This window comes from Sus scrofa, chromosome 12 (assembly GCF_054392235.1).
Source record: "Sus scrofa isolate SSC_HxYL_T2T_F1_AM1 chromosome 12, Sscrofa_HxYL_maternal_Yorkshire_Landrace_v2.0, whole genome shotgun sequence".
In the NCBI taxonomy this organism is placed as follows: Eukaryota; Metazoa; Chordata; class Mammalia; order Artiodactyla; family Suidae; genus Sus; species Sus scrofa.
In genome coordinates, this window is record NC_139394.1 from 7031877 (window position 1) to 7043216 (window position 11340).

At 47.9% G+C, this 11340-nt stretch overlaps 1 long non-coding RNA gene across 2 annotated transcripts; it reads right to left on the reverse strand.

Moving 5' to 3' along the window:
- Positions 1-5094: 5094 nt before the first annotated feature.
- Positions 5095-10812, reverse strand: LOC146398015 (uncharacterized). 2 transcript variants are annotated; one of them, XR_014820357.1, is made up of 4 exons: positions 10164-10812; positions 9189-9592; positions 7998-8050; positions 5095-7701 (listed from the first exon to the last, which is right to left on the reverse strand). It is a non-coding gene; the product is annotated as an uncharacterized LOC146398015 (long non-coding RNA). The 2 variants fall into 2 exon arrangements; XR_014820356.1 differs by having other exon boundaries at positions 5095-9592.
- Positions 10813-11340: the final 528 nt, after the last annotated feature.

Genomic DNA, 11340 nt, shown 5'->3' on the forward strand with positions numbered 1-11340 from the left:
GAGCCACTAAGTGTGTGGTAACTTGTTATCGCAGCCCCAGAAAACTAATTCCGGGGGTGGAGGATAAGGGGTACAGGTTTCTTTACTGGGTAATCAAAATGTTCTAAAATTGATTGTGGTTTTTGCCAAAACTTGGCCTCTGTCCACCAGTGCCAAATAAAAACTCGGAGACAGAGTTTGGGGTGAAGGAGAAAAAGACAGCTTTTATTGCTTTGCCAAGCAAAGGGGGCCATAGCAGGCTAATGCCTTAAAGGCGGTGTCCTCCATTGGGAAGAATTGCGGGGAGTTATAGAAAAAGGAGAAAAACCGGGTTCTGGAGAAGAGTCAGGGTTGAGGGCACATACGCCTTCTTCTTTCTTTGGGGGAACCTTCACTCACTGGGGTTGGTGTCGTGAGGTCTCAGGGTGATCCTGGTGGCCTCCTGGGTTATCTATTGTATCTCGATTTTTCCTAAAATAAAAACACCTGTGAAAACAGCATATGGATCAGAGATTAGGGCAATCCAGGAAAGTCCTCAAAAAAAAAAAATCATGTGTCTATAATCTTTGACCCACCAACAACTGTGCTCAGGGTGCCTAATCTGTAGCTTACGGGTGACGGTGTGTAGGGTGCAGTTAAGCCAGTTAGAAGCACAGGGAAGGCCTCCAAGCTGTTTAATTGTAAACTGGTCATTTCTGAAAGAAGCATGAGGCATATAACTTTTCTCTCAGGTGTATAAGGTGCCTGCATCATGGGGACGGCTACACAACTCAGGGCATATTCTAAAAGCCTTTGAGTTATGCACTTTAAATGGGCGAATTATATGGTATGCAAAGGATATCTCAATAAAGCCATTAGGAAAAAAAGTGGTCTGGGGATTTGTTTTTCTTCCAGCAAGACAGTGGCAGAAGCAGAACCAGAAGATGGAGTATTTTGCTTCTCAGCCCTGGGCTGTCTGACACTGCCAAACCACTTCCTCTGGATAACATTTGTTGCCACTGACCCGTGGCGTCTGGGTCCCTGGTCCCCTGGGCCACCAGGGCACCATCAGAAGACAGTATGTTCAGACAGTCGAGCCCTGGTTGTAACTCTTTCTCATGCACGTCATCACCCCCTCCCACTTGTGTTTACCTTTCTCTTTTCTCTAACCCTCACATGGACACCAAGCCGCACCGCCCCCCCCACAACCCCGTTTCATGTGCCAGCTTCACTCCCCCTTTTCCCCTTCCATCACCCCCTCCACATTGGAAACCTCCAGGGGTGGAATCCATTTCCATTCCCTCAGATGTCAGGGGAATTGAAAGCACGGCAAATATTTCCTAGATCTAAATTACCCCGACCCCGGAAGGCTGAACTTGCAGTATAATCCAGGTTATGAATTGTAAATCAGAAGCCATGCAAAGTACTTGCAAAAAATTCAATAAAGGTCTTGCTCAGAGCACAGCAAAGCCTGGCCTAGAGGGGCAGGAGGAAGCAGCTGGGGCTAGAAGGAGGGAAAGGAAGAGGGTGATGGGAGGGGGGCAGTAGGGGAATGAGGCTGGTCCTGGCTCTGCTTGGGCAAGGCTCTCATGGCCAGGAGCTGCCCATCTTCCTGTTGTGGGAGTCAAGACGTCTCCCTGGCCTTCGGACAACACGCCCTCCTAGATTTAAACCAACCTTGCAAATAAGAATGCTATATTTACCAGCCTGCCCCAGGGAGGTTTCTCCTTTGGCATTGTCAGACCTCCTGCAATGCGAGGTATTTCCAGGTGCTTCTGTGGGTCCATAGGGGTGACAGTCACTGCTCTGTATGTAGCAGGGAGCATCCTGCCTGATGTGACATCTATTTTCATTTCTGTCTTAGCGAGAAAGAAGGCAGAGAATTCTGTGGACTCGCAGATGTAGCCACCCCTTAGAACAATGAAGGAAATGCAAGGTTCGCTGGGCCCATCCAAAAGTTTTACTTAAGAATGGAGGTTGAAGGGTGAATGGCTCCACTCTGTGGCTGGGAAGAGGCTGCGTGAGGGGCTTTGTGTTTCAAGGACTGGTGATTCCAGGAGAAAGGATGGGGGTGGGGGTGGGGGGGGGCAGGTACTTCTGATCCAGCTGCTTGGGGCTGGAGGTGCACAGAGGCTCAGCAGTAGTTCTGGGTCCTGGAAGGGCCATATTATGTACAGTTACATCTCCATGGGCACCCAAAGTGTCAATACTTATAAAAGCCCAGGACCAGTTTATCTCAGGGACTTCATTTCTTCCTTGGTCTTCTGGCCATTAGATATAGTCCTTCCAAACGTCTTACTTGCTCAAGGATGGAAGGAAAGCAAGAACTGGTGATCGGGTTTTCCCGCTCAAACTTGGCTTCACAGGTGTCCCATCATATCTGTATAGATGCCCCATGTGGGTGACCATTGGTTCATTTCACATCCAGCTGAAGCCCACCTGCTGGGCACTGTGCCACCTGCCAGGAATATAAGGATGAAATGAGGTCCTTCCTTGAGCCGGTCTGATGGTGACAGGTTGAGTCCTTCATCCCTGCCTCCCAGATGCTCAGAAGACCCAAGTCCTGGGCATGAACTGTACCAGCCTCTGGGAGGAGCATGTGCTGCCCCCGGTCCTAGCAGGACCTCGAGGCTGTTATAAAGAGGGCTTGAATTGCCTGGGTTGGGAGTGAGGGCTGCTAACCTGGGGCTTGAGGAGCCCCAATATTCCCAGCCTATTAATAGTCATGATGAGAAGGATGTGGAAAACCTCTTCGGGTGCTTAGGGCTCTGACAGGCAATTAAAATGCAGTGCTGCATGTGGCCGTAATGAGGACATCGCTAATATTGGGGGCAGCCCTAGCTCTGGGCTGCATGCTATAGGACCAGCCTCATCAGTGAGGCTCGGCCAGGAAGAACTCAGTGCAGCCTTTTTCCTGTACGAATATCTCACTCTTCCCTTCCTTGCTTCTCACCCTTAGAACATGGAGGAAGTGCAGTGCAATGATATGAATCAGAATCTGTTTACAAAATCTAGGGGAGAGTTTTTATTGTGGCTCAGAGGGCTAAGAACCCAACTACTATCCATGAGGATGCAGGTTCCATCCCTGGCCTTGTCCAGTGGGTTAAGGATCCAGCGTTGCTGCAAGCTGTATTGTAGGTCACAGATGTGACTCAGATCTGGTGTTGCTGTGGCTGAGGTATAGATCAGCAGCTATAGCTCCTATTTGACTCCTAGACTGTGAACTTTCATATGCCTCAGATGTGGCCGTAAAAAAAAAAAAAAAAAAAAAAAAAAAAAAAAAAAAAAAAAAAACAACCAAAAAAACTAGGGGCATACATGGCTCAGTTCTGCAGTACCCATGGATCTTTGGCAAGTGTGGCCCCCATGATCCCCACCTCCTCGTATTCATGTGCTTGTATAATCCCCCAGCCCTACCTCGCCCACCTTCCCCAAGTGTGTCTTATCCTAGGGCACTACTTCTCTCCAGCAGAATACAGCAAAGGCAATGGGACATCACCTCTATGATGTGGCCACATAAGGTTGCACTATGTCTTAGACCCTCAGTCCAACCATCCAGAAGGACCTGAATCCTGCCAACACCCACATGAGCTTGGATGTGGATCCTTCCCTGGTCGAGCCTTCAGATGAGACCCCAGCCCCAGCAGACTCCTTGACTGAAGATAGAGGACCCATGAGCCTTGCCTAGACTCCTGACCTACAGAAAATGTGAATAATAACTGTGTTTTAAGCCACTACGTTTTGGTATCATTTGTTACTCAGTGGTTGAAAACTAATATAGCAAATTATTTAACCTTTCAGTGTTTATATTCCTCTTCTGTAAACAGTTCTAATCTGACGACTTTTCAGGGTTGCAGAGAGGATTAACTGATTAGAGGCACGTAAGGTGTGTTGTACAGTGTCGGGCACCCAGGAAGCAGGGAGTAGCAGATGCATTATTAATTTACATCATCCTAGATAATAACGGCTGTTCTGCGCCACTATGTGTAGATCCTTGGAGCTGGCTGGCCCGTAATGCACATACATTTATGCAGCTCACTCACTCCTGTCCGGCCCTGTCTCAGATGCATCCAGGAGAATACCAACAAGACCACATGTAGTGTCTCAGTAACAAAGTCTGCTTACATGTGCAAAGAGTTTCTAGTTTATGAAGCTCACTAATATTGCAGTCATTTGACAGTGAGAATCAGGACATTTGAATTTTTTTGGGGGAGGGTATAGTTTCAGAAAGAATGGTACTTTCTTTTGGGCCCCACAGCCTGGTTCCTGCCTTTCCTGGATCTTAAACAATCACGGAAGACTGAAGCCAGAAGGGACTTTTTTCCTTTTCCTTGTTAAGAAAATTGAGGGAAAAATCTTGTAAGTTAAAACGCGCCATTAAAAGTGTACAACACAGTGGCATTTAGCACACTCACAATGTTTTGCAGCCACCATCTCTACTTAGTTTCAAAACATTTTTCAACACCCCGAAAGGAAACCCCAAGGCATAAGCCGTCATCCCACCCGCTTCCTCCACCCTCCAGCCCCCAGTCTGCTTTCTGTCTGTGGATTTGCTGCTTCTGGTTATTTCATAGAAGCAGAATCATGCAGTATGTGACCTTTTGTGTCTGGATTATTTCTCTCAGCACATTTGGGTCTGGCTTCCTCCTCTTAGTATGTGGTTTCATCCATGTTTTTGCATGTGTCAGTGCTTCATTTTTGTTTATGGCTGAGTCATAGACCACTGTGTGGGTATAACACTATTTGCTTATTTGGGGTCTTTGAGGAGAAGGAAGCTGAGGGCTAGCCCAGGTTAGGTGGGCCGTCCCTGGCAGTCAGGGCCAGGATCAGGCGACGTGGCACCAGTGCAGCTATTGTTTGCTCAGATCTGGGGGCTTGTCTGGGCTGCCTGCTGGGTCCTATTTACCCTTTGTGGTTAGGTAGGGCCAGCGGCCTGGGGGCAGGAGTGATGACAGACACTTCCAGGGCTGGCCCCAACAATCCTGCACACTCTGTCCCTTGGTTCGTGGTCCAGCTGGATGTGAATGATCCAGTGGAGGGACCTGGGCTTAGGGGTCAGTGGGCTGGAAGGAGTCTGGGACCTAGATGATGGGATAGAATCCTTTTGCCTTGGGAGGAATAAGCAATACACCTTCATTATAAGTTGCTGATTTATTTTTATTATTTTTTTGTCTTTTTGCATTTTCTGGGGCCGCTCCCGTGGCATATGGAGGTGGGAACCTAGGGGTCGAATCAGAGCTGTAGCCACCGCCCACGGCAGAGCCACAGCAACGCGGGATCTGAACCACGTCTGCGACCTACACCACAACTCACAGCAACGCCAGATCCTTAACCCACTGAGCAAGGCCAGGGATTGAACCTGCAACCTCATGGTTCCTGGTTGGATTCGGTAACCACTGAGCCATGACGGGGAACTCCGCTGATTTATTTTAAAAGACCAGCTCAGTGGTGTTCAACCTGGGGCAGCGCCCCCGCCCCTTACCTCCCAGCGGACATTTAGCAACGATTGGAGAGATTTTTGATTGTTACTGGGGGATACTACTGCCATCTAGTGGCTGGAGGCCAAGGATGCAACTAAACATTCTATGATACACAAAACAGCCCCCGCAGCAAAGAAACCCACATCTGTAGGGTCATGTGAGGAACCCTAGTGCTTCTGTCCTCTAGTTTTAGATCCTTCTATGCTGTCTGTTCACGTGACCTGAGTTTGGACTTCTGAAGACTTGCCTGCTGACCATCAGAGCCTGTCCCTGCCTGATCCCTGATCTGGCCTCATTCCCTGTCTCTTCTCTCCTCACTGAACTGGCCACCAGAGTCCATCTCACCTCAGCATCTCTCCATGACCCCAGAGATGCTCTTTGCTGCCTCCATCCAGCACAGCCTTCCTGGACTTTGGAGAGAGTGGCCATAGTGGGGCCAGTTTTTGGATTCTTCCAGCCTACATCAGTCTCCTGAAGTCTTCTCCAGCTTCCTGGACCTGCCATCTTACCAGACATCCTGAAACATCTTGCGTCCTTTCATGAGGTTCTCTCTGGCTCATAGCTCCTCTGGCTTCTCCTGAGCCCCCAAATGATGGTGTCTGCTGAGTTTAGTCCCATCTGCTCTTGCTGCCCAAGAAATGTGTCATCAAAGCTCCAGCTTGTGTGCTGCACTGACAACAGCTGATCCAATTTTTCTTAATTAGTACTTTTGATTATTAGTAACATTTTACTTAAGTAGAATTAATTACCCCATCACTAGCTCTGGCCAGCTATGTCTTCTCACCATAGTTTCCTATTGATATTCTTCTGCTGAGACCATAGCCCCCTCTCCTTCTGAGGGGGGCAAAGGCTCCTGGGAGTAAAGTCCCCCACTCCATGCACCTGTTGGGGATGCCAGCCAAGACATCCAATCAAGCCAGCAATTGAAGGGGGTGTGTTGCTGAACCCCAGGCAGAGAGACGGGCAGCTGCCCAAAGTGATTAGCATCTTTATTCTTCTGGGTTGAGTCTAACTCCTGGAAAGGTCCTTTTCTGCATGTGGCTGGGAGGTTCCAGAACTGGTATTCAGCCAGGGGGTGCGGTGATGGGAAAGATGGTGGAATCCATCCAGCTGTTTTCAGCTGCCTGCTTCAAGGTGGGCAGGGGAGAAGGCAGAGAGGTGGAAGCAGTGGCCTCAGCCCAGCCAGTATGTCTGAATTTTTCCAGGAGCTCCCACCTTTGGATCCAGACTAACCATAGCCCAGGCACTGTCTTAGGGAAAATGCCATAACGATGCCTTGGCAATGTTTTTCCTTCCCTCCTTCCACGCCCTGCTGCCATCACTCCAACTGGGACAGGCACGGTGTGCAGGACCGAAGCCCAAGCATTCACAGCTTCGGGAACGAGCATTATTATGTGCTGTGACAATATTTGATGAATTCATATGCGCCTAGGGGAGTCGAATAAGTAGGTGAATAAAGTGAGAATATTCTTTGTGACAATCAATATTCCCTCAATTGAACCATCTCTGCAGATCTGACATTTTGATTTTTCTTTTTTGGACACATTAACCGAATTTATGTTTCCATACGGTGGCAATGACAGGGAGAAGAGGTGGAGGCAGCATCCACAGGCCAGGTATGGCGGTGCTTTGGGGACACCTGGGTAGGCCGATGGGAGCAGGGCCACTTGCATCAGATCCCAGTTGAGTGGGAGCCAGCGCCCCACCACTCGGCTCACTGCTGCGCCTCAGTTCTGGGAGGCCCACCTGCCTGTGGTTGTTTCAGCTCCAGCCTCCAGCCCTGGAGCCCTGCCTGATTCAGGCTCCTAGGACAGCAGCCCCCTCTGCTCTGGGCAGGAGGGGCTTGGCGACTTCTTGAGGGCCCTCCCAGGGTCCAGGTGAAGCAAACAGTCTCTGATCACTGCCTGGGTTCAATTGCTGACCCTGCCCTTTTATAATAAATATGACAAGTGCATGACTTTGGGCCAAGTTCATGACATCCTTGGCTCAATGGAGCCATTTGCCAAATAGAGCTGGTAATAAAAGGAACTTGTATTGAGAACTTCAGGTGCCAGGCAATCTTTTCAGAGCTTTGGATGGATTGATGTACCTAATCTTCACAATAACCCAGCGGGGTAGGTACAATAATAGCCCCATTTGCAGGTGAGGAAACTGAAAGAGACAGCTATGTGTTTTAGGCAGGTGAGGTTTTAAAACTCAGCTTGTCACTTAATAGCTGTATAAGTCAAGATTCTTCATGGAAAAAAGTATAACTCAAAGGCGCCTAAGGAAAAAAAAAGTGACAGGGGATTAGCTTTGGTAGCTGGAAAAGATACTGGGGTTTCTTGAAGATTGGGGGGGGGCAGCTCTAGAACCTTCTAAGAACCCCTTCCGGCCTCAGCACCTCTGGGGTTGGAACAGGTCCTCAGCCCCATCTGCAGTCTTGTTCTCCATCGTAGCCCATAGTTATTTACCTCTGCTTTCCTTTGCAGAATGCTTTACAAAGCAGGAAAGCACAGAGCTTCAGGCAATGACTCTGGAATCTGATGGCCTGTGATTGCCTCTGGCTTGGCCACTTACCAGAGATGTGATTTTGGGCAAAGTCCTTTGCTATATGAACCTCTCTTTCTCATCTGTAAAATGGAACAATAGAATCTTCCTTGTAGGTCTGTCATGAAAATTCAATGAATTAGCGCATATAAGGCACATGACCTAGTGCCTGGCACATTGGGAATTGGCTTCCTCTTGAAACTTTCCCTCTGCAGGGCTGGCAGCCTTAGCTTGACCATACCGGCCGAGATCATTATTTTTTTCTCCCTGAGGCTATGAATTAGCCCCTGGGGAGGACTCTGATTGCTCACTCCTTATATTAATTGCTGCTACCAGGCAGAGTGAGATACTAAGATTGTCTAGAGCTGGTTCAAGTACATCTTTCCATGAGGCAATCTGGAATAAGCCCCCAAAGATCACGGGGTGTTGCTGATAAAAAAAAACCAACAACAAAAAAAAACAGGCTGTGGAGAGCACACCCTTGCAGGTTGTCTGCTTCTAGCCTCTCAGCACCTCAATGCTGTTTTACAGTCTTGTAAATTGTGGATAACTGATAGCAATGCAAAATAATTCTTGTCTATAGACATGCAAATAAATTGTGTCCAGCGGTTCAATAGATTTCCCACCTCCCTGAGGAAGGAGGGAGTTTCTGTCTATTTGTAAATTCACCTCCACGTTCCTTTAGTCCATATAAATTCATGCTTTTTAGAGTTCTCTTTTGGATTAGTTGTAACTTCTGCCTGGTTCTCTTACTAATATTAAGCCAAATAAAAGCTCTAATGTTGAAGTAGGAGAGTCATGATGTCTTTTTTGGGGGGAAATTATCCTTTAGTCCTGACGATTGGAAAGTTCCTAAGCAGACTGAAAAATAGTTACCAAGAGCCTGTTTCCTTGTGCCATGGCATCAATCCAGGCTATTTTTCTTCAGGCCTCAGTTTTTTCATCTATAAATCGGGAGTCACATTACATATCCAAGAGGATGCTATAAGAATTTCTAAGAAATGCATGGGAAGCATCCACATAGGAGGCACCCAGGAGATGCTTTAAAAAAGGGAGATGCTGTTGGTGCAGGGTTATGGTTATGCTCTTGGTACAGTGGGTCTTGGTCGTTTGTAATAGCAGCCAGTGGTGATCACAGGTGTTGAAATATAAGGAGAGGGTCAGTGCACGAGATCCATGTGGCCAAACCAGACCTTCTGAGAAGAGCTGCCTGCTACCTACCTGTGCAGTAAGAGCTTCTGCAGGTGTCAGTAGGTGCATCCCACCCAAAGCGCATTCAATGTGGGAAAAAGCCACAGAGAGGGAAATTTCGGTTCAGTGAAAGTACATCACCGGACTGGGTTTGCATTTGTCAGGTTGATGGTGGGAGATGGTCATGGAGGCAGCTGAAGAGAGGTGGGAACAGAAGTGGGTCTGCTTGTTTGCAGGAGATGCATGGGCAGCCAGCGTTCCACAGCTGGTATGAATATCTGGCTCTTGGTGCAATCTCCTCCATCTTCCAACAGTCAACTGCATTAGCTGTCTGCTGTGTGGCCTCTTGGATAACTTGAATCTGTTCCTCGGTTGGGAGAAACCTTGGGTTCCCTCATTAAAAGGATCTGTCCTTGCAATGGAGTATTCCTCAGCTACAAAAAAGAATAAAATAATGCCATTTGCAGGAACACGGCATTGCTGCAAACATAGAGATTATCATATTAAATGAAATAAGTCAGGCGGAGAAAGACAAATACAATGTAATAGCACTTATATGTGGAATCTAAAAAACGAAAATAAATGAACTTATTTACAAAGCAGAAATAGATTCACAGACATAGAAAACAAACTCATGGTTACCAAAAAGGAAGGGGGTGGAGGGCTAAATTAGGTGTTTGGGATTAGCAGATATACACTGCTATATATAAAAGAGATAAACAACAAGGACCTACTGTGTAGAGCAGGGAACTATATTCAATATCTTGTAATAAACCTACAATGGAAAAGAATCTGTGAAAGAATATATATATATACTTTCATAGATTCTTTTCCATTATATATGTCTTTATATATAGAGAGATATTCTTTCACAGATTATTTTCCATATATATATATATATATATGTCTAAATGAATCTCTTTGCTGTACACCTGAAACTAACACAATATTGTAAATTAACTACTCTTCAATTAAAAAGTGGTTTAAAAAAAGTCTGTGACTTACTGCAGGTGCAAATGATGAAAATGGCCAGGCATGGGAGTGCCCATCGTGGCGCAGTGGTTAACAAATCCGACTAGGAACCATGAGGTTTCGGGTGTGATCCCTGGCCTTGCTCAGTGGGTTAATGATCCAGCGTTGTGAGCTGTGGTGTAGATCGCAGACGTGGCTTGGATCCCGCGTTGCTGTGGCTCTGGTGGAGGCTGGCAGCTACAGCTCCGACTAGACCCCTAGCCTGGGAACCTCCATATGCCCTGGCAAGCGGCCCTAGAAAAGGCAAAAAGACAAAAGAAAAAAAAAAAAAGAAAAGAAAAGAAAAGAAAAGAAAATGGCCAGGCAAACCGTCTTGGACTTCATTAGGCAAGACACATGACCAAGGAGCACCTCTAGGGGGCGGCTGTCCCTCCTGGCTGGAGGACAAAGCTGGCCATACCCCCTCCCACTCATTTCCAAGCTCGTTGTGGTGCAAATCTCCAGGTGTGCATTTACTGGAGTCCTCTAAGCAGGCTCCAAATTGCTCAAACCCTAGTTACTGGATCCAATGGGGCTGCAACGAAGGACTTTCCAACCCCACCCCCTTTATCCTGGCTGCCCAGCTGGTGGGAGCTGTGGAGACCATTCATCTCTTATAGACAGATAAAGCTGCCATGTGAGTGATTTTGCAGCCCTCTCCACGTGGCCTGGCAATTCTTATTCCGCCCCCCCCCCCCCCGGTAGTCTCTCTTTGCACACCTGGGCTGGCCAGAAATGCTGCCTTTTCCAGCGTCCCCAAGGCAACCACTCTGTGTGAGCCAGGACGCCTGAACCCATGGCAACCCTCCAGTTTCTGCTCCTGGAAGCCGTTCCCCAGCAGTGCTGCTGCCCTCAGCCGGTCAGCACGACCTCTTAGGAGGGTACCCAGCTCCAGCGTAGGCTCCCTTCAGGAAAAAAACAAGTAACACAATCCCCACAGCCTCCCACTTCCCCCTCCTAGTAGATCTGATGGTGGCTTTGTGAGGGCACTCAGTACACCACAGTTCTGATGGGTCTTGGAAATGAAGTGGAATTTTGACTGATCTTGGTAGGGGGAGGGCCACTTATGCCTTCATTCTGTTCTCTGTGGTGACCCTCAGGCTTCGCTTAGGGGTCCTCCCTTTCCTTACCCCCACTCTCTTTCTTCGTAACCTGAGTTTTGGATATGGAT